Source organism: Rhipicephalus sanguineus, chromosome 1 (genome assembly GCF_013339695.2).
Source record: "Rhipicephalus sanguineus isolate Rsan-2018 chromosome 1, BIME_Rsan_1.4, whole genome shotgun sequence".
Classification (NCBI taxonomy): domain Eukaryota; kingdom Metazoa; phylum Arthropoda; class Arachnida; order Ixodida; family Ixodidae; genus Rhipicephalus; species Rhipicephalus sanguineus.
In genome coordinates this window covers 265,592,523-265,616,818 of record NC_051176.1, presented here as the reverse complement: position 1 = coordinate 265,616,818, position 24,296 = coordinate 265,592,523, and the positions used below count along the sequence as shown (strand labels likewise).

Sequence of the window (24,296 nt, the reverse complement as noted above, 5' to 3'; positions counted from 1 at the left end):
GCTTTTCAGGGAGGTAGAAAATTGCTTGTTTCAAGCGTTACAATGTTGAAACAAAAAAAATGAATGTTGCAAATACTGCGACACAAGCGGACGACGTCGGGGGTGGCTAAAAGAACCTACTTAAGTAAGTAGGTATTCCCAGCAATCTTTCTTGATATCCAAACCTGACTGTACAACGAGCGAAATACTCCAAGAAACGGTAGCGACAGTAATCGCCACTGATCACACCACATTGTCACGAACATACTTACAGCGCCTTCACTGACAAACTATATCGACGCTGGCACACGACAAGGTGTAAAAGCTATGCTCACGTCTCAAACGCTGTTCCTGGCAGACCTAATGTTGAAATGGTATATACCAACGTATGCAAGCACTATGTTTGTTACACCATCGACTGGCTAGCGACTCCTGGTGACACAGTCAGTGTATGAACGTGAATGAGATGTGTTGAACACAAGTTCTTGTATGCACACCGAGTCACTTCCTTGTGGCCTGACGAATATCATCTAACCGTCTCCTCCACTGGCAACCCTCTTTTACCGTCCGCTTTGGGTAGCATCAATTTACTCTTCAAGAATTGAACATGACACATTTCACACGGCCACATGGCATGACCAATATCAGAAAGCTGCAGTTTCAGGGCCTCTGCTTCGAAAAAGCATTCGGCTTAGTTTTTGCCGAAAGACTTTCGATTTGGCATCCTCGAGACTGCGCCAGCACCACAGCTCGATAGAATCAAACCCATAATCTCTTCAGTTTTTTCGCACAGTCCCCGATTCACACCCCTATACATCACCGCAGTAAAAACAAGGGCATTAACCAGACATGTTTTAGCTATGAGGAAGTGGTCGAACGGCCAAATGACATCTCGTATCGCGACCCTTTGGAGCATTCAGGGCTTTGAAACAAGTAATTTGGTATAAGTAAATGACACCAAAATAATACAACGCAAGCTCCGTACCTCTTAAAAATAATTTTACGAAGCTATACAACATATAAAACAGCACACCCTTGCACTTATAGAATATGATGGATTTGCGGGGTTTAACGTCCCAAAGCGACTCAGGCTATGGAGGGCCTCGGGACAACTTCGACCAGCTGGGGTTCTACGAACGATGAGTACACGGGCCCTTTAGCATTTCACCTCCTAGCAGAATTAGGAGCTAGGCATTGATCAGAATTTTTTTTGTAGATTGCAATTTATCATAAAGATTTTGTTGATTTGGCTTTTGTGTGTGTGCTTGCGTGTGCATGTGTGTGCTTGTGTGTGTGTGTGCGCTTGCGTGTGCTTGTGTGTGTGCGCTTGCGTGTGTGTGTGTGCGCTTGCGTGCGCGCGCGCGCGCGCGTGTGTGTGTGTGTGTGTGTGTGTGTGTGTGTGTGTGTGTGTGTGTGTGTGTGTGTGTGTGCGTGTGTGCGTGTGTGCGTGTGTGCGTGTGTGCGTGTGTGCGCGCGCGTGTGCGTGTGTAGTACGCGCGATGATGCTAGATACGTTTGTTACGGTTTCATGCTCAAAACTGACGCCTATGTTTCTAGTGAGTGCTGTTGTTGCTTGTAGGTGGCCTTTATTGTTCCGAGTAATTATCAAGTTAGAATCGCCGCCCTTACGAGGCAGGGCACAGTGCATCCCGCTTTGCTGTTCACGTTTCTATCTGCGGGTACAAGACTCATATGCTACACAAAGCAGCAAATGTGCAAGCGTCGCTTTTGTTCCGACAGTCCTTGCCACCAGACCTCCGGAAGGAGTCTTTGAAGCAGGCTTGGAGAAATTGGCAAAGTGAGGCTTTCGTAACAGCACGTAGAAAGATTTGCTTCTTGTAGCAGTATGGAGCAAGTGTATCAGCTCTTACACCACTGTTTAAGGATAGCAACTTTGCCTTTCATAATCTCATCTATCGCTTATACATAGCAAAAAAATTGCAAACCTACAGCCCCTGGCCAATGGCAGCAGGCCTGCACGCCGTACTAAACAAGAAATATTAGAACGAACCGAAGACAAGTCCTTTAGTGAGTGAAGCGCGGTGTGCTCTAAAAGTTCACGTTAAAGACTATACGTGTATTTTCCTTGAGCTCAGTATTCATAACGACATCGAGACTAGAATATTTCAGAGAGAACATAGGACACCGGTCTGTACAGTAAATAAAATAGGAGGTATGCGGTAATGTAACTGTCCACAAGGTTAGAATCATCAACGACAGCTGCTTTATTAAGCTTAGTAGCAAATGTAATTCTGGTAAATACGTCCCACAATTACGAGCCTATAAACATCTCCTCATAGAACAAAGCTTAGCTAACGAGAACATCAAATCGTTCGTCGTTGCTGCCCAACAGATCGCAGCTATCTGGAATGCGTTATACGCGCCGACATATACATTCACCTACTTTTTATTTGGCCTACCGCGTAAGATCATGAGAATGGCGGCACAAGCGCACGTGTTCGGTGTGCTGAACAAGTGACCGAATTAAGTGATTCGAAGCGACCTCATGAGTATATATATATATATATATATATATATATATATATATATATATATATATATATATATATATATATATATATGTCCCGCCAGCTGACACACACACACAGTGCAGGGCACCAGGTGAGTGTCCTCGGTACGTCCAGGGCCGCGCACCTACAAGGCCGTCGGCTGACCCGCATGGCCAAGCAGCGCAGCCAGAGCTCTGACCCAGAGCCCGGCGAAAACTGACCTGGCCGGGCGCCGCGCTCAAGCGTGGCTGTGCTCGGCAGCTCTGGTTCGCGGCGGCCTTGGGCCTCGGCGCAGAGCTCAGATCCGACAAGGACGGCCACCGATGTAGTGCCTTCGACCGAGCGCGTATGCCGAATGTCGCACTTCACATAATAATACGCGATGTATAACGCTAAAGCACCGAAGCCACAAATGCGGAAAAATAGCTTCACTGGTTCACCACAACAGCCACGCAATGCGATAGTATCCAGCCTGATACGCGCAGCACGGGCAATGCTTTAGAACTGTATCCGATGAAGTCATTCCGAGCGAAGTACGAACAAGCTACGCATCGTTCCTCGTGTGATGCGAGGCCAGAGACACACGTCCAAAGCGACAATACCTTGGTCCGGTCCTGTCCTGCACCGGATGCTTAAAAAAAATAGTCTGGTGGCGGCAGCCCGGGGCAAGGTTGTAACTTTAGAGTCAGCTCAAGCGAGTTCAGATGCATAGTGAGGCGACGGTCACAAAACCTACATGTGTGCACGCATACAGCTAACAGCGAAAAAAATAATCGTGACGTTCAATACATGTTTATAAATAAAGTGAAGTAAGAACACCCCTTAGTTGTCGTGGGCCGTAGTATACGACGACACGGACGAGGTGACGAAACACCCCTCCTATTCTACACATAAAACATTTATTTAATTAAGCCATAGCCTGTAAAGCAAGTCTATAATAGCATTGCAAAGGCGAACAAGGAAAAGACCGAGCTAGCAAACGTCGGATTTCTCGACGTGTTTCCTCGATGAATTTATGTGCAACAGAATGGACATTGGCCTACCACTGCACCTCTACCTCTCATTGACGTCACTGATGCATCTCCCACTTTCACCTAAGACGCCTTACACTACACGAAATAAGGTTTAGTTCATTTTAGGATTGTGCAGCTATCGCGCAACGGGGCTAAGTCATTGTTCTAGAAGGCGCTTTCGCGCAAGTCTCGTTTATGAAAACTACCGGAACGACATGATAACAACAGAAAACATACCACTATTGAGTGAAATTATTCGAAGGTTTCGTTTACGCATGTTTCGTTAATACATCTTCCACAGTACTGCTCGGTTGCTCACTCGAAAGTCGCGGTTTCGATCCCGGCTGCGGCAGTCGCATTTAGATGGAGGCGAACTGTTAGAGGCCCGTGTACTTAGCTTTAGGTGCACGTTAAGGAACCTCAGGTAGTCGGAATTTCCGAAGCTCTACTACGGCGTGCCTCATAATGAAATCGTGGTTTTGGCACGTAAAACCCCAGATTTGGTTGGTAACAACTTTATTGATGGTCCGGCAGAGCTTTCGCCGACTGGGCTTTAGGTATCCCACGTGGAGACGTCGAGGCCTTGCCTCACCGCCGCCTCGCGGGCCTGCTGGACAGTATTATTATTATTATTATTATTATTATTATTATTATTATTATTATTATTATTATTATTATTATTATTATTATTATTATTATTATTATTATTATTAACTTCTACAGTGTTTCACGTGTTTGTAGTCCACAAATCCTGACAATGTTATGCGCTCTTCTACGATGCACACAGTGTCCGCCGATACTCGGTCAAAGGCGTATACAGTGATAAGCAACACGAAAAAGGGTGCGACGTTGAGCTAGTTGAATCATATCGAGCAAGAAGAAAGCAAAAAGAAGAAAAAAGAAAACTCGGACAAGAAAAACGTGGGATCGAAGTCGTCTTATTCGTCTCAGCAGTGCTTCCTTATATACGCTGTGGGTATCTTCCACGATAAGACGGAGTCGGTGAAATCGAGCGGAGAGAGCTGATGCTCAAATGTAAGCGAGCACCTGAAGTAAAATAAGCAACGCATTAAACATCCTTTAGAAGTTACGTGCAAGCGTATCTCTTAGATCCCTAAAAAAGAAGAGTACTATCAATGTGAGACTGCATGCAGAGGAAATGCAGCATCGGCTGACTCGGGCATCAGAATCCTGGCAATAAGTCCAGCGGCGACCGCTGTACCAGCCAGCTACACACCTTACGGAGAAGCGAGAGGACGCCCAAGAACTCCGCTATATATACACATATAGGCGTCAGAATAAATACAAGAAGTTGAACGTAATGAAAGCGTCCATAACGACAGCCGCGCGCCCGAGTGTTGGCCCGAAGCGCGCGAATGTCCCAACAACACGAGGAAGTAACGGCAGCCGCGTGGATGCCTGTGCCCGTCGGCGCCGAGCGACCCGAGCACTCAGTGAAGCCGAATGAGAGCTATATGTGATCGAGATATACGACAGACCAGAGTACAGAGAAAGGCGCACGCGGGCGCGACACTGCGACCGGCGGTCAACTGCTGGCGTGCCCGCTGCTGCGCCGCGTCAGCGCCGTCGGCGAAGCGCGAACTTGGCCCCGATACTAGAAGGCCGCGGGACGCTGCCGCCGCGAGGAGCGCGGGCGCACCACCAGCACCACGGGGTCGGCCGATAGTCGGCCCCGTTTAGAGAACAAATTGGATGCCGCCAATAATTGCGACAGAAGGGACGTCGAATGGGAGAGTCGCGTGCCGCGGCTCGACCAGGTGCATCTATCTATACGCGACAAGTTCACCGGGAGCTGTCTCCCGCGCCACCGCCGAAGCAGGACGCCACTCACTTTAGCGGGAGACCCGCGAAAGATAAAACGACGCGCGTCGCCACGCATGGCTTCCCTCTGGCGTGGCAGGTCCGCTCCCTGTCTCAGAAACTGTTTGCCGTCGCCACTGCGGGTCAAAAACCTTGCATCTTTTTGCGCACTCGACATTTCTTCGGCAACGAGTGCCGGAAGCTCCGCACGACCTGGCTTGTGTGGGACAACACGAGCAACGCGTGCCCTTCAGGACACGCCTGATACAGAGGTCTAATTTTACTTATTTTCTATACTTAAATATTACCACTTCGGTCCCGCTTCAGTTCAGTGGACTTACGCTGCACTCGCCGCTGCTCGATTCGTATAGCGCTTGCTGCTTGCCAATTCAACGTGGTGAGAACAATACGCCACCAACAATGGTCCAATCCGGAATAATCTCGGCCACAGCTGACGGCGACGATAACGTGCGCCAAGACCGTGCGCGAATGGCCGGGGCGCTCATGCATTTCGCCTTCCGCATGGGAATGCGGTCGCGGCCAGAGCCTGTTTCGTTATCAAAGCCCGTCTCATCATAACGCGTTGCACAATCGAGGAAAGGTTTTTTTTCTACTTCCCAAACATTTAGCAATATGTTGACTGTTTTGACAAATATATTTAGCAATATTTTTACTGTTGACATATAAAAACAATAACGGCCGCAGCTGTGACCGCCGTGAACATTTTTCGGCCCCCTTTCAACATCTTTAACAAAGGAATACAAGCTATGGTCAAGGACTTGGAAAATCATCCTGAGAAGACCTTATACATCGTTTTCCTTCGTAGCGCTTAAACAAAGGGACACCAGATTTCACTGTAGACACCACGTGGCTGCAAATAGAGTGACTGATGCACATAGATAGGGTGTCCAAAGAGGCGAATTACCAGTGTTTACTTAGACAAAAAAAAAATGTCCTCTCAAAGATATATATGATTATATCTGACCTGCTGAAACATTGGACACTTGAAAACGCGAGTTCAAAAGTTATGCCACTCATTAAAACTGGATAACCCATGCCATTGTAACGTACCATCGCCTCATGTCCAGCTTGCGCGTGACATCGCGGCAAACCGCGCAACTTACTGTACACCTGCCTGGAGAGCAGGTTCACAATAATATGTGTGCCGCTGTTTGCCTATAATGTCGCTTTGATAGCGAATCAATAGGTAGGCACTTTACGTGTTTAGTGACCCCGCATCAACTCCGAAAACTCCAGGCAATTCTAAATACCACACTGGGTCCCCACGACAGAGGTCGGCCAACAATCACTACGCGATTGGCCTCTCGCGTGAGCGGTGGTTGATAAGAAATGAATAGATTCGACCCAAAGGAATTGAGCTATATTTTACATACTTTACAGGCCCTGAGGCCATCGCAGTGCATCGCTTGTACAACAACCTCTTGAATAGTTGGCGTATTCTGATTCTTAGTTTTCTGTGTTGTTGTTGTTTTTTTCCTTCGGATCATTCAAGAGACGGGAAATTCCGCAATACGCCTAGCACTCTCTACCACATGACCTGGAAATGCAATAAGAACTCAAAAGCAACGCGTATGCAAGCCCATGTCCCGAGAGCCAGCTACGGCTGGTGAACAGGCATCAGCACAAGCCCACGACTTCCTGGAATAGTATTAAGTTGGGCGAGTTGGTGCATAGCTTAACGAAAGGTTTGTGGCCCAAACTGAGAATCAAGGAAAAAAACAAGACAGGATAGGACGCCAGATCCTACCCTGTCTTCTTTTCTCCTTGATCCTCAGTTTGGGCCACAAACCTTTCGTTAAGCTACCCGGAATAAGGTGGCCGCCCACCTCCGGGCATCAACAGCTTGGTCTCCAACATACGGTTTATTTACTCCCTCAAACCCGCAAGAGCGCGATGCGCACGCACCCTTCGCAGAGTGCATATACCGCATCGCAAGCAGAAAGTGCGTATATACAAGGAGGGTGCACGCCCATCGGCTCCGTGCGAGCTGCAGAAACAAGCAGCGGCAACTGAGCGCGTCGGGGACACCTCCAGCCTGTCTCACACGAGTGGATCTCTGAGAAAATACGGGCCGTCATATCCGCCGGGAGCAGGGCGTACGGCACGACGGCGCGGCTGTCAATCACGGCGGCCGCAATGCTGCAGTGCACAGGGGGCCATCGACTTCGACGCGCTGCTGCTGCTGCTGCTGCATGCAGCGCGCGGCCCAATTAAAAGAACGCGCTGCAGCGAACGCCCCGGCGCCAGTCACGTGCGACCCAGCCCGACCACGTGCACAAAAGGGCTTCAGGCGACGTCGGCTGCGGCGCTTGTCGGAAGAACAGAAAGCAGCGGCAGGTTGACGCGCTCCGGCGGCGCCGCGGCTCCGTCTTCCGCTCCCGAATGTCAGCGAACGTCAGGCACAACCTGGTCAGCACACTCGCTCCGATTTTATGTCCCCGCTTTACTACAGGCTGAACATTCACGCACCTACGCACTGCGAACAGAGGCGGACGACACACGGACATATTCATAACCCTAGTCGCGCACACCTATAAGTAACACCGAAGCGAAATCTGGCAAATTATGTGGCTGGCGCTTTGCTACGAATCCCAACGTCAGCGGATGTGATACGCCAAGAAAAAGTCTATGCGGCATTTTCGAATAGCATTGCCTTTTAGAGAAACGCAAACGGAACGATTGAGCAGTTGACAACCGCTGGACTGTGGGATCCTCTGCAAACGAGAACAACAGTTACGAATTATTACCATTAAGACACTGATGTTCAGCGCCCGTTGCTTTCACGCAGCGTGTCCGTTTCCTACATATAGCGCTGTAAATGCCAGTCAATTAAATTCAGGGGGTTTACGTGCCTGAATTGAGATCTGGTAATGAGGTACACCATGATGGCGGACCCAGGTTAATTCTGACCATGTGGGGTACTTTAACGTGCACATCAAAGCTAAATACACGGATTTTTGTTTGTTTCTTTGTTTGTTTTCATCTCACCCTCTTGAATATATGGGAAGGTGAAGCACAATTAACAGGGTACATTCGACAGCCGAAGCGAAAGCTCGCATGCACGTACATGCTCGCTCCTCCTCTCCGTCTGCCGATTTCGGGTAAGTCCACGCAATACAGAAACTCATCCTAAAGATAGCTAAATCCATGCTGTTCATGTGCCTGACTTTAAAAGGGCCCTAAAGGTTCACTTTAAAGTGGGAAGGTCGAGCAGGAACATAACTATAGCGACGGCTTGTGAGCTATAGCCTCTCCTCACACGGTCGAGTTACACCGCCTAATCAGTCGGTCTATTTCCGGAGTCACTCCACCGCGTGCTTCGCCGCGGTAGTCTTTGTGATGATGCTATGGCTATGTGCTGACGCAGTTTTTCAATACTTGCTATTGCCACGCAATCAAGAGCAGGGTATCAAGCTCTGCAGTGGAGGTCCCGCATTCTCTATCTCGCTCTCTCCTGCCCGAGTCAAGTGCGTACGTACGCACAAGCGTACCAGACGATCTATTGTTTCGCCGCGGTAGAAATCTTGTAGAATTAACGTTGACACAAGAAATGCAATGTATTGCCCAAGTGTATATGACATATTTATTAAAAAAAACTTTCGGGGCCCTAAGACACTATAGAAAGGAGTCGAAAAAAAAAGTAACACGTGCAACTAGGAAAAAAAAAAAAATAACAGGTTACAAGGAAGTTACCGCGGTAAATTACTTTGTAATGCGAACGACACATTTCCGGTCGCCTGCGTCTACGCGACGAGTCCCACTTTGTTGCCGTTCAAGATTACAATCGCGAGCGTGCCAAAATGCGGCCTTCTCTTGCGTATGCGTACGATGCACGAACACCAAAACCTGGAATCCTCCTCACTCACTGACCTCGCATGACAAATGATTTGCTTAAAACTAAACGCCGACTACAACCAGCATTCTGCACTTGCCACGGCTCGGTGATTCTAGACCGCCAACGATCAAAGGGATTGCTTCCGCTGTATCAAAACTTCAAGTAGTTGCGCTTATTTATTTCTCATGGATAAGTATACCGGTGTACAGCCTTTCAATTATTTAACAGCACCGCGTGGACGTCGACTGACCGGTACGTCAAAGAGACGACATTAGCGAAAATAAGCGCATGCGCCGGACGTTCACCCCGCGCGCAACTAACGTCCGCTGTAGGCTCTTTTCCACAAGAACAACGACACTGTATGCGCCGGCCACCGTTGACTCGTTGGCAAAAACTTCTCAGCTGACCGAAGATAGCAAAAGCGCATGCATTGCGTTCACTTCTTGGTTTGCGTATCGCTGTCGTGCACACCAGAAAATATTGTGCAAAGCTGAGATAAAGCCTATCATATACAGGGGCGGACGAGCAGCACACGAGTAGATCAGCGACCCTTTTATCTGCTTCACGCACGTCGCAATCTTTTTTTGCCCTATTGTGAGGCGCACTGCTGATGCGCTAGAGATGGCGAGCCCCTACCGGTCCTACTGTCCCGTATATAGTATTGCTTTCCCCCTGGCAAGCATTTTCTTTTACTTCCGGTGTCACGAGCTCTACGGCTTCACAGAAAAGAAGAGAGACCTAGACGTTCGTGTTATCTCCGGTCGGTGGGGAAACTCGCCACACGAGTTATATATAAATTCCTGACACTGTAACCGAGTTAACCCTTGCACGGGCTATGTCGTGCTTCTAGGAAGACTGCCGCGGACGACAGTCGCACTCGTGGTGAACTTTCTGCGCATGCGTTTATTCTCGCTGCTCTCGTTACTTAACGCCGTCATAAAGCGCTGACATAACGATCGGTTGACGCTCACGCAGTTGTGTTAAAAGTTGTACATGCGGTCAAGAGGAAAACGCGGGGGGGGGGGGGGGGGGGGAAAGAAGCTACAATGAGACGCAGCTTCCCTGCTGAAGTCATATCGCAGATTTCCTCACGTCCGCAATTTTTAAGCTGAAAACCGCAACACGGAGAGATTTTATTCGTTTGTAAATTATAGGAATTACACATTTTGAAAAAAAAAAACACTGCACGATCCCCTAACACACGAACGCGCGGATACTGCAGATCAATAGATATCGGTACATACGATAACATTTATTACCAACGATAGTATACATTTATTTTTATCGGAAGAGCGGTTGAAAGCCAACCAAGCCGAGTTATGTTGGCATGAGCTGACATATTTAGTGCACATCACGCGGTCAATCTGTAAACAATCGCGCACTCCTTAGTATTTAGCTATGTGGAAGACTCGGACAACTGCAGACTCATTAGTTCATATCTCAACAGTGCAGCAATAGACGATACAACGTGTTCACCCAAGAAACTGTGATTAAGACTAATTACAAGGAAAGTTATCAGGAAGAGTATACTTACTTATTAGGAGCAAATTCATGCAACGCCTATGAAGTGAGCACACCTTGCTTGACGCAGGGTGGCTTCCTCCGTATGTGAGGTTGAAATGGGGTGAATCATGGTAAAAGTAATTCAACAGTGAACAATGTTAACAGGCGGCACCCGCAAGCGTCCGCAACGGTTTCAGAACGCAAAAATGCATTTGAGACGTATGAGCTATTCCGAATTTCGTAACTTGTCATGCGACACAAATGTTATTGGATAACGGAAAGAGAGCGCGGAACCTTTTCCTCATTTCCAAGAGCATCAGTCTTCAAGCTCTGCTTTAAAAGTAAATTTTAAAGAGAGAGAGAGAGAGAGAACAGTACAGAAGTTTAATTTAAACCGCAGTTCTTAAACACTTGTCTTTCACTTTAATCAACGTGTAATTGTAGGTAATCACAGAAGCAACCTAAATACAGCGCCGACAACTCGGCCGTAGAGCATGAAACAAAACGAACGTGACATGCCGTTCACGCGTTTTCGCGCCCACATGAAAAAAAAAACCGCAGAACAGGCGTCGGGGAACGAATACGAGAGAACTCACGTGACGGTGGTCATATACTGACAAACGAACCGTAGCACTGGAGACCACGTTGCTCAGTTAACAGATACTGCCAGTAAGGCGACCGTTCATTTATGTCGCTTGACGAAGCGACACGGTTACCTTATATGGAGTCGCGCTACCAAGAAATTACATTGGTTCAGAGGAGGGGAAAAAAAGCAGAACTAAGCCCGTGTCATAGCAGGACACGCGGAGCCACTCTCAATCGCGGTTACACTTATCTCAGATGCAATGCAATATAATAATAATTATAACTGATGGGGTTTTACGTCCCAAAACCACGATATGATTATGACAGACACCGTAGTGCGAGGGGGGGGGGGGTCCGAAAATTTTGACCGCCTGGAGTTGTTTAACGTGCCAGATGCAAGGCAGAGTAAGATGAAACGAAAGGGCGACACCGGATTATTTGATTCAATGACCATTCCAAAGCAATATTCGTTATACAAGAAACAAGGTAGAGCTGGGCATACAACGGGTACATTCCAATACTCGAACCAAGATATATTTTTTTTTTAATTCGGAATCCGGCTACCACAGCCTGGAAGCTGACAATTGGTATATCAGCAAAAACACCATTCACCACGCCACTGAGTCTGGCAGCACCGACCGCGTGACCAACTAACTGGCGATTGACGATTATAGGACGTGCATGGGGGGCGCCTGACGTCCCAAAGACGCATCGAGGGAGCGAAAGTGCCCCAGAGCGCGTGCTCACCGACGCCGACGCAGTAGGCGGTGGTCTCGAGCTGGAGCCAGGGCAGCGGTCGGCCGCCGGCCAGGCTCCCGAGCGGGGCCATGGGCACCGGCGGGAACGCAGCCACGAGGCCCGTCGTCATCGGATTCACCGGGCACTGGCCATCGATTCACCACAAAGCACGGGCGGCCACTGAGCACCTGACGACGACCACGCCGACACGCGTCGACACGGCCGCCGTAACGACCAGCGCTACAGCGCCACCTGAACAGCGGCGGCGATCGAAGCTCGTCGCCCAAGAGGCACGACCGGGAACACCGCTAAGGCACGCCCAGTGCACACGTCACTTTATACGAGGTCCATCAGTGCGAGGCACAAATGGGCAGGTCAGACGGCAGAGAGGAGGAGTGCCAGCTCTCGTACAAGAGCCGCTTAATTTTATGCTGATCATAACACCCAAAAGAAAGACAAAAGCCCTTGCCGAGTACTGTACAGAAGAGACCGAAATGACAGACACAGAACCCAAGATATTCGTAACCACATATGAGAAAGCCTGCCCATTATTGTTTTATTCGAACATTAGCAAAGCTTTTTCTGACCTCAGAGCAAAGATTTAACTATTTGCGGAGCTCAAATATTGCTGGCCATCAAAGATAACAAAATAAGCTATGCTCCTTAAGTGCGTAAACTGATAACCTGTCACATCTACGAAATGATGTCGCAACTTTTCTAGATTTACCCATCTGAAGACAGAAATGCGGCCTCGTCTCCATAGTAACTACGAACACACAAGCTGGCTCAGAGTCATGCAAGAAGACAAGGCGGGTCAAAAACTCCGAAATATGTACAAACAACCGAGGCCGCCAGCTCAATCCAGGGTGCAGATGCGAGGCATAACAACCGCTGTACAATTCGGAAGAAAGTGTAGAAAGCAGAGAATCAGAAAATAAAAAAGAATGTAGCACAGCTGTCCGACGTAGACTTATATCGATGCATTGCAACGGCCAAACAGGCGCACGTGGCTTGCATGCCTCGGCAGTGAAGGAAATTTTTTTATTTTATTATCATACGTACTTTTCGACTTTTTTTGCTTGCGACTAATGCCATGCGTCAGAAATATTTATCTCTATAGTTATGAAAAAACAATGCAATTTGATTTTAAAAAATATAACTTCTGCTTATCTCTGTGGCAGCAGCGCGGAACAGAATACACATCTACGATAATCGCGCCAAGACATTATTTAAGAGATGTCCACTAATCAACTTCAATTAGGAACTTCAGCGCACACACTAGTATTGCAAAACTTAAGCGTGTGTACAAAACGTGTCCACTGTATGGAGGAGGAAGTTTGGCGATACAACCAGTGTCGATATACGCATCCCGGCACTAAGCGACGAAACATACTTTCGTTTTAATTATCTTCATCCAATAATGGTCAAGAAAGGCTCCGCGTAAGAAAAAAAAAAGGGGGGGGGGGATCTGGACCGAAAGGCGAAGCAAATTGAAATTGTAAGCGATAGCAAGGTCCACCGTTGCTCTCGAACTCCTCGGAGACAGTGCTTTAACTATGCATCTGAGTCTTAAGGGTATGAAAATGAATAAATAAGCGAAATCAATAGGTAAGGCAGAAACGCTAGTGCATGTGCGCACAACGCTCATACGGCAGCAGCGGAGGGCAGAACGTTGCCCTCTGCACCGCTGCAGAGCCGATTGAGCAGAGCGTGAAAACTTGACTTTACCATTTTTGGCACGAGCGGGCCGTGCATGCATCGCCAATACCATGATGCACGACTGTGCGAGCACGTCTCGAGTGATCGCAAAATTGTCATCGCAATAAAATTATAAACAGGGCGCCAATGCACATCCTATTTCAAACTTGGGGATGGGCATACCGAATCTCGGTTAATTTGGTTCGGCCACAGACTTAGCAATTTTAGTACGCGAATAAGAGCACTTAAAGTCAATTGTTAGCCCACAGAACTTCGTAATATTGCGCCTAATATCTCATTCATATTCGTAACTATCAGAGTAAGACATTTTACTGATTTATTTCTTGTATTTGACAGTACTGTGGTGAACACAAGCGAAGCAGTTCGACTGGGCGTTGTCCGCCACCTGCATATAAGGAGGGAAAAAAAAACTTTGATCACTTGCAGACGGACGCTATTGTTAAGATGTACTATCAGCATCCAGCACAGTCTAGTCCGTGGCAGTTAGCTGTCGCTTCGCCGTTCTATAACAAAGCAAGCAAGCAAGAAAGGCTAACTGGCGGCGTCTGCAAAGGTCTCGGACAACAATGAGAAACGATAACCGAAGGAGGTACCGGCAACAACGATAACAGGGCACGTGAGGATATACACCGCACAGCTGGGAGTTATACACCGCACACCCTCGCCCATAGTGCTGCTCGTCTCACAATATGGGCCGCTTGCTCAGCTGACCGATTCTTATCAGCATGGAAGTAAGTCGCCACTTCCAAAGCAAGGCTCTCATCTATGGCATTTCAGGATATCCATGCGTAGTAGCTTTCAACCACAGGCATGGAATGCACTCCGCTGAACAAGTTTGATGGAGAGATAGGGTATATACACAGCGGGTAATCCCCATTATCTTTTTCACGGCACTAAGAATAATAGAGGTCACAGTGCATCGCACGGAGCATGGAGCCATATACTTGAAGAACAATGGCAGCGCGACAGGAACGTCTTATGCTTGTGAGCACAAGCGATTACTGATAAACGAGATTTCTTTTTTTTTTACGACCAGTGCACAGACACGCTGATGGAAGACGCACGAATCGAATGGAGAGATTGTAAAAGTCGAAGATGTGTTTTGCGCTGTTGACCCTGGCCAGGGTCAATCAAGCCCAGACGCAAGCCAGGTCGACCCGCAGCAAGAAACGACCCGGTTGCGCGCACAAAAGACGCGAGCCAGTCAGTCACGAAGAACCGTAAAGGAAAATCATAACCGACCCCGAAGTGGAGGGAAAGGACCCAATGAGGGCCATGATGCAATAAAAGCTCCGCGGGATAAAGCGCTCTGTGGCGTATCTGGGACGTCCCTTTCATCGCCGGCATGTCCCGACTATGGCAGAAACTTTCGCGAGAGCTGTCGACAGCTCGAAGCGCATGGTTGCCCTCTTGATGCGCCCCGTACGAAACACCGTTATCTCGAGCGCAGCACAAAGCTAAAGAGCCGACGAAGTACACAATCGCCGGTGTGAGGCGTTCCCGCTCGCCAAACAACGGGTAGTATAACGTGGACAAAGACCCTCCGCCTCATTCAAGGAGCATAACACGCCGGCGGAAAACAGTCCACTACTCAAGTATTCGCACGCGGCGAGGCTATCGTATGGAGGGCTGATTCTCGCCGCAGAACGCTAAACACTTGAACGCAGCAACTGAGCGACACAAAGCGGCACGCCACATCGTTGTGCAACAACTACACGAACTTTCAGAGTCCAGTCCTGGAGAACAGCAAGCGCTCCGGTCGACACACGCGCATTCTGCACGAAGTGTTGTTGATCGCGAGGTGCCTCGCAGAAACCGCGCACGATTATTTGCAACCGTACGAACAGCACGAGCTTGACTTCAGGGGCACACGACTCTTGAAAACATTTTCAGAATAATGGGAACCTCCTTCCACAACACTGCAATGCAAAAATGAAGATTTGAATGTCCTACATTTCAGTTCCAAATACGTTCACGGCGTGGTTGCAACACCGAGAGAGAAAGAAATTGGGAAAGCAGGGAGCGAGTAGCAAACAAGCAACGCGATTTCACTGCGTGCTTAATACATCGGACCCTCTCTCCCCAGTAGTTCCCATGTATATGGAGTCGACGCAGCAGCACGATGTTGATGGAAAAGTACAGCTATATCAGGCTGTATGTATGTATGTATCAAGGAGAGTGTTAAAGGTGTAATGAATCTTGTGGAGTTTCACAGTAAAACTTAGCAGCCGTGCTAAGGATAGAGTCGTAATGTCGAATAAATGTGCACAGAATCAAGCGCGTTTAAGCATGAGCCGAAGCCTGGCATCACTGACATTATTTTCCCCCTTCCGGAACAGAGCTGTGGGAGTCAGCATCTAAAGAAGTAGTGCTATATAAAAAGAATTAACACCTGAATTATTGATTTGACGTTAGTTGTACTTGACGTAACCGCCGGTAATCGTCCTATGACTATAGTTCACGATCAACTTACATTATTTAAGGGCTTACGTTCTTAATTACCGAATACTTTAGCACAATATTGCCGACTTGCGACCCAAACAAGACACTTCGAACAAAAAATAGGCGAGCGGCCGCTTGCGTGAGGTCATTCCTTGTTCCAAATAAGGCTCCTTGACATGTTATAAGCTATCTAGAAGCAAAAAAATGAGTAAAACGTGGTATTCGCCGTGCTTTCACACCAATTTTCCATTGAAATAAATGTCGTGCATTAACGTGAAAAGCCGACGCAGTCGGCACTTCAGTATAATACTGCGGGGACTTCGCATGCGCTTGTCCCTGTCTTCCCAAGTCCCTGAAGCGGGGAGTCACGCCCACGGGCACAGTGTTTGCCGATCAAAACTAACAACTATACGAGAAAGTTCGGCGCAATCTCGTCACACAAAAGGGTCGAAGCTCTGGGCTGGCACGGGGGTGTTGACGAATGGCGACCCACCGAAAAGTTCTCCCGCCGAAGCCGCCGCCTCATCGAGGGCTTCCCGTTATGGCTGACGCAGGGCGACCTTGGCACCAGCGCCAATGCCACGCGCACCTCGGCAACGTCACCGGCGCTGGCCCATAGGCTTCGGAGAACGTGCACCCACGCAGCCCATACACCTACCCGGCCGCCGCCCGGGAGAAGAGTTCGCTGAAGTGTTTTTCCACGCATGTGATGTGTCCCACAGCGGACGCTCCCTGCAATACCTGAGGGCCGACCACGCTTCGGACAGCGGGGTATGCCATGGGCCAACTGAATGTGGCACCACCGATGAACACGCCCATTCTCGGAGGGAGCACACTCGGACGATGCGAACTCGGTGCGCACCAGTAGACATGGCCGCTCGCGCGCATCGGCGTTGCTGAGTTCACGCTGTCCCAGAGGCACGAGCGCAAAACAAAAAGCGATTCTCGCCGAATTTCCTGGCGTTCGTTCCAACGTATGCGGCCTGTCGGTATACAGCAGCCGCATTCATCCACCAGGACTGTTTCAACGATCGTAGCGGCCAAGTTTACCATCACTGGATCGTTTCAACGCACACAAGTTTCTCAGTTTCAGTGCGTGCACAGCAGCATCCGCGTGCGTGCACGGCACTCATGCACGGGGAGTGAAAGTGCACTGCAAGAGCGCGTCCGTGAGCTTTCAAAGCACTCGTACAAAACGTAACTCGTTAATAGCCGCTGGTGCCTGGTGGAAATTCAAAAGTATTCTTAATCCTGAGCTGATAAGATCTCTCATGAGTTGAATATCGCTTTCTTCTTTTTCTTTCTTCCTTTCTGACTATACGGAACTGTAAAGATCGCCTGCAGCAGATGCTATTTTAGTCCTTCAGCTGGATTACTCGGAGGCGGACATTGCTTGCACAAAAAATCGAAACACAATCAACTTAACAAATTGCACCAACGTGAAAAATTTCCATTCTCCAGAGTGAAGTTCAGAGGTGAAGTTTTCTCGCCGCCATCTTGGCTTGCATTTATCGCGTGGCATTTTTCCGCAATACATCATCGCGTGAGCGGATATTTATTTATAATTATGGAACATAATTCGAAAGTACCTCGTTATAAAGTTATACAGGACATAATAGATAGTTTTAGTGCTGGGGCCCCCAAGAGGCTTACGTACCCAAGCACGTGCGTTCCTTTATGTGAAAGCGGGATGAGTACAAGAGAATGCAAGAATGCCGGGACCCAATAGCTAGAGAGTCCACGGCACCAAGAGCAGCAGTACTTCGCACGTATAATCCCCTCCCTGTGAAACCGGAATATTAGCGTGAAGCTTGAAAGTCGAATGTATTAAAGCACCAATTGCACCATGGACGCTACGCTCCTGGAGTGTCGCGTAGAACGAGATGCTTTATGCTAAACGGCGTTGAAGCACGGCGAGATTAAAGCGCGTTACTTGACTTTTCTACGGCAGGGAGGCATTTCACGTCAAGTCGCTCCCCGCCGGCTAGAGTTACTGCAGCATATACAGTAACTCTACCGCCGGCGAGCTCTCTGCGCCCAAAGCCAACTGACAGCCCTGATGTGGATAATGTGGCACACCTGTCACTTGCACCACACAGCCCCAAACCCACAATGAACAAGCAATGCCACAAGTACAGACCACGTTGCAGATTGCTACACTGCTAAAACCACAACGACCCATTACACCGAAAATATAGCTTCCCAACTAGGCACTGTAAAAGAAACTGCAATGAAAGCCAGAGCGGAGCGTGTGGCTATAATGCCCAGAGAAGCGTTTTTTTTTTTCTTTTTCTTCCGCGTCTATTAACCGTCGCGCTCAAAACAGTTCGCGCAGGCAACAGTGAAACAAGGCCGCTGCGAAAAATACTCCCAGGAAGCCGCATATTCGCAGGAACAACGCTCAATGCTGCCGACTGCTATCGCTATGCATGACAGTAGCCATCATTTTAGTCGATGATGCTCTTGAAACGAGGAAATAACGTATACGCCATTATACTGCAGACAAAAGGCCGCGTGGATTAAGATCGGTATTATTCACACGTGACCAGCCGCGATTCACGGTGGGCGTCGACCGGAATAGATCAATATTTCACGCAGTTTTGGGTCGAAGCAGAAGTCAGAAGTATACTTTTAAGCAGGACGCGATCGGGAACACGAAAGGAAAAGACGGGTAGAAGCGAGGCAACACATCCTTTGATCACCGACACACGCTTATTGCGACCCACTTCCCGGAAGTATAATTTGCAGCTCCGCATGAGGGGACAGCGCAGGTAAAGGCAAAAAGAGAGAGAAATCGTCCACTGCTCGCCATGCTGGGCGCGTGTGCTTCGTTTGGGACAATCGCGGCCGCCGCCGACGCCCGGCGCGCCCACACGGGAGCCCGCGCCCACGGCAGGCATTCCGCGGCGCCCACCGCGTCATCGAGCCACCACCGGTGGCCCCCGACGTGCGTGTTGAGCGCGCTCGCACGAAGGCCGAACATGAGCTACCTCATTAGCGGAGCACTGACCGCTCGTGAACAGCGCGCACGGACCTGCTCTTCCACACCGCAGCCGCCGCGATACATGCTCACCGCCAAAATAAAACAAAAAAAAAATCCCGCCATCTCCCCGTAAAGGGAACCCTGAGTAGTATGCCATGAGTCGACTTAGATTTCTGTAAATGTTTTATTTTCTTCATCACTGTTCATGGTCCTTCTATTCGAGGTTCCCCTGATGTTACTCGTCATATATGACTTAAAGCTCAGGGGAACGTTTTCCCTTGAGTATAATGGCCTTGTGGTCTGTAAAGTATAAAGTTAATGACTTTTGCTGCAAAGTTTGCAGCTTGAAGTTTGAGAATACGATGTCAACGCGCCCGTTTCGCTTCGGCTTCGCGAGCCCGCCGCTCCGGATCGGCTGGGGCACTGGCCAAGTCGACGCGACGCCGAGGAGACAGGCCTCGTTCATAAGCTGCTTCGCATCTAAAAGTATAGACTTAGCGCGACCACTGTTGCCTGCGTTCAGGCGGATGCTTGACGGACGGTGCCCCGAAGCACCATGCGCATCTTTTGATCCTAAGTGACTGCATCAACTAACGAACAGCGATCATATGATAGTCCGCCTTGGATGGAACAGGGGTTACGGTGCTCGACTGCTGACCCGAACGTCGCGGGTTCGATCCCGGCCGCGGCGGTCGCATTTCGATGGAAGCGAAATGGTAAAGGCCCGTGTACTGCGCGCGACGTCAGTGCACGTTTAAGAACACCAGATGGTCAAAATTTCTGGGGCCCTCCACTATACGGCGTGCTTCACAATCACATCGTGGTTTTGGCACGTAAAACCCCATGTATTATTATTACTAATTATCTCATACCTACGGCACTGAAACGATGTCATTTCGACTATACCGAGTTTTGTGGCAACATAACGCAACTTGCCACTTTGAGAAATGACGTATACAGCACTTCCAAGAACCAAAGTGTTTCGAGTCGTTTATGCTTCGCTTGCGTTTCATCGCGGCCCAATAGTGTACAGGTGTCACGAGACGAGATGCAGGGCCTTGTCGTCCAACTGTGCTTGCGTTCGGCCCAGTGGAGACGCGCGCGGTGTGCTCGCGTTGTGGAACGGAACACAACGCGCCTTGAAATTTCCGCGAAGCGTACCCTACGCACTGCGTGCGGCAGATGTTCAGACGCGCATGTACTGCGTAGAAACGGTGCATCGGCTCAAGGGCTCAAGTGCGATGCGCCCATTTCCCTTTCGCGCAATACGCACATATAGTATACGTTGAGTCTCTCTGCGATGACTGTTTCAGGTTGTAAAATATAGGTACTTGCGAAAGATTTACAATTTGCTGTCCATAACAGCAACGGATACCACGACGACAATCGTCTATATGTAAACATTTAATAATGAATAATGCTTCGCTAATTAATCTTGAATTATGACTATAAGTGTCATGTTGAAAATGCATAATTTCCGTCAGCTATGTAGCCGCGAAGAATAATATGTTGCTACAAATAACTTTCAAGAAATAAGTAGTATTAAAAAAATTGCAGCGAGATGCATTCATGCTGCAGCTCCGTTTCGCACTGCGGAGCAATGTGGCACAGGAAACTTAGCTCGAACAGTGCGGTTCTCCATCCTGCGTTTCTCAAAGCTGGTGCAAAAAGGCAGATACTATTCCTACATAGCAGGACTGTATGCTTTGAGTAACTGACTGACTTCAATTCTGAACGTCTCTCTTCAAAATCTGTATCCCAACTATTAGGAAACTGGTAGTTCCATCATTGCTTTTAGAGACATCCAGTCCATTTCACAATGGCCACCGCGCATACAGGCTCGTGTTCAAGGTCGGTTATCTAGCGTTTTACAGACGTCGCCTGTCTCGCTTCGTAAATACACACTGTTATCTACGCAGATTTATGGGCGTGCAACGCGCTTTCAAACTGTCCGATATGAAGCACGCCCTATACGCCGCCGCCACGTTCTCCGCGGGCACCGATCAGTGGTATATCATGCATATCTACGTATTGTAAAAGTTGTGAGCGTCGCAGTGTGTGTTTTAAGGCGCGTTTACAGTGTGCGATTTGTCCCAAGCGTTGTCCCTGTAGTTCATCGAACTTCGTTAAGCAGCAGCCCGTATAAGCCTAATAACGTATAAACGCCGATACTCGTCAGGCTCGAAAATTAAACGCACTATATACAGGGTGTCCCAGCTATCTTTAGCCAAGGGTTAAAAAATACAATATTAGAGGCAGGCGAGTGAAATTACTTGCAAATTGCTGACAGCCACCTTGCGCACTACAGGCAATTTTTTTGTTTTGTAATTTACTAATTTGTTAATTAGGACGATTTAACTAAATTGCTAAATATTGACTTTAGGCAAGAAATGCTGCTTGCAAAGTTCGAGAGCGTCTTCAGAAACCCCAATCGCATCATTTGCGATAAAGAAAGTCTCACGTATACCATTTTTTCCAAGCTGCAAAGAAAGCCCGCGAAATACAAAAAGAACCACGTGACTAGCGCGCTCGCGCGCCGCGAGGATGCTGCTCTCAGCCGTGGTTTGAGCGAACGAAATCAGCTGCGGCCGCGACGCTATGAATGAGAGACGTGCCGTGGCTCATACGCCATACTTTTATTCCAATTCGCGCGCACTTCTTCCTCGTCAGCTTCTACCTGACTGGCTTCATGCGTCACATGATTCCCCCTCCCCCCGAAAGAATGCGAGAGTTACAAGTCAACAAGGAGACTCACATAGGGGGAAAAATGTCCAAACATACAGATAGTTCCATGTCCCAATAGATGTCCCTAAACTCGCAGAAAAAATATTCAGAGTGGGCAGCAGTCCGGTTATATCTAGGAGAGCTCTGGTGGTCGAGGCTGGCTGTTGCGCATTGGATGACATAAGCATATTCTGCACATGGACACTGATAACAGAGCTTGATCTCGTGTGAGAAACGAACGGTGGGGCACCTTGTAGCATCGGCACATCGGGTGTCGTGTGCGTTGCATCCTTTGCCGTGACTGGTACCCATGCAGTGCGTGCAGTTTGCGTGTTTGTTGACCGAGGTTGATGGGGCGATGACCGTTACCTTCCGGAATAGAAGGTGTGGTTTGGCGTCTTTGTCTTCGTTTTGTGTGCTTTGTCTCAGTCGCTTTGGTCGTAGGCTGAATCGTGATCTCTGCTGGAGAACACTTGCTTGACTATCCCTCTTGCGAAAATGTCTTGCATGTGATGTCCTGTTTGTCTTGACACCTTGAATTTGTCGTCGCTTCAGTTGACTCGCTTGTAAACGTCTTCCTTTAATCCGTGAGTGTTGTTTCGATGTCTTTAGCTGTCCTTGTCGGACAACATGTCGCTTAACATGGCCGATTTGCTTGGGCTTGTCTCGTTGATGTTGCGGCCGATGTTGCGGATGTGGTATTCTTTTCAGAACATGACTTTCCTTTTCGTCGTGAGTTAATGCAGTATTCAATGGGTCGTTGGTGCACAAAGGGCTAATGCTTGGCGTGTCGGGCATTGATGGTGGTATGTCAGAATTATTAGAAAGCTTTTCACAGGGTTCTACGACGCCTTTCGCTACGAATGCTTCTGGCAGTTGGCAGCGTGCGAGGTTCGATGCACCTGAGCCTTCGGGATTGCTTCGACTATCGCGTATGTGGGTGCTGATCAATCGTGAGGGTGACTCAACATTGCTTCTCCTTTCAAGTGGGTGAGCATTAGACGACGATACCGCAGCAGAGATGTCTCGGTTAGGTTCCGGTTGCGAATGCTGGTAACACTGCGTAAGTGTTGAATTAAAACCTTGTGGCGAAAGACACCTCTTGGACACGTCCTGGCGTGACTGGGTATTTTACCGATGCGTCAGCTGCTCCATCCTAACCTCAGCGTGCTTGTGAGGCGGGCAGTGGACATTATGAGCAATCGAAAAGCCAAGTGACGGAAAACCAGGTGGGTCACGGATGCGAGGTGAGGAACCACGTGCATCGGGTAGGTCAGTAACACCTCGAGTGCTATAATGCTGTGACGGCTGAGAAAAGGCCGATTTCTCTGCACATGGGAAACCTGGTGGAAAGCTGGGTCTTTGAGGTAAAGGACCTGGATGTCTTTTAGTGAAGGAATGCTTTAACTTGTTGCTTGGAAATTCAAAGGTCGTGCTCGTCGTCGTTTGACTATGATGGTAGCTACGAAGGGAATGCTTGTTACTGCGACGACAGAGTTGAAATGTCCTGAGTTGGTGGGTAATAGGCGAGTCTTCATGGTATCCTTCAAAGCGAGCGATCATTTCTTCTTTGATTTTCTTCCAATATTCTTCGTTCTGAAAGATGTTGTGTGAGGTAAAATTTGAAAGCCTCACCGGTGACGTAGTCGTTAAAGTTGGCGACCATGTCCCGTTCCGACCATGATGCAGCGGAAGCGTGGCGTTCGAAGAGGTTGAACCAATCCTCCACGGGTCTATCGTCCGCTGATCCGGCGTACTTGGGGATGTCAAGGTCCACCGATGATGCCGCCATGAAGCTGGTCACTGTATGCTGCTAGGATGTGCTTCGTTGGTCCATGTATGGTCACGGCGTCTTGTTCAGAACTTCGTCGATGATGCGTGGGCGATGAAGTGGCTACCAGGTCTTCATCCTGTCGACTTGTGCGACGCTATGAATGAGAGACGTGCCGTGGCTCATACGCCATACTTTTATTCCAATTCACGCGCACTTCTTCCTCGTCAGCTTCTACCTGACTGGCTTCATGCGTCACACACACACACACATATATATATATATATATATATATATATATATATATATATATATATATATATATATATATATATATAGTGATCGCTACGATTTCTAACAACGTTTATTTAGAGCGAACGAGCGCTCACTGCTCTACGCCGTTCGTGGCGATACAGAGGTTACGAAGCAACATCTCATATGCTGCAGAACGTGATCAACATTTTTATACATTGATCAGCTACTACAGTGTTTTGCGAATGCGCCCCGCAGTTATACTATACGTATAGAATAAGCTGAACTTGAAAATCCCAACTTTGCTCCAAATTTAGCCATTCCGACCACAAAACAAGTAAACCGCGGTCACAATACATATACTATAGGTTGTAGCGCACAAGGCATGAGCAAAATGCGC

General features: G+C 48.6%; 1 protein-coding gene across 3 annotated transcripts in view; it reads right to left on the bottom strand.

The window, feature by feature from the left end:
• LOC119378893 (katanin p80 WD40 repeat-containing subunit B1) overlaps nt 1–24,296 on the bottom strand; it is a 198,405-nt gene that overhangs the window by 143,256 nt on the left and 30,853 nt on the right. The window lies entirely within an intron of this gene.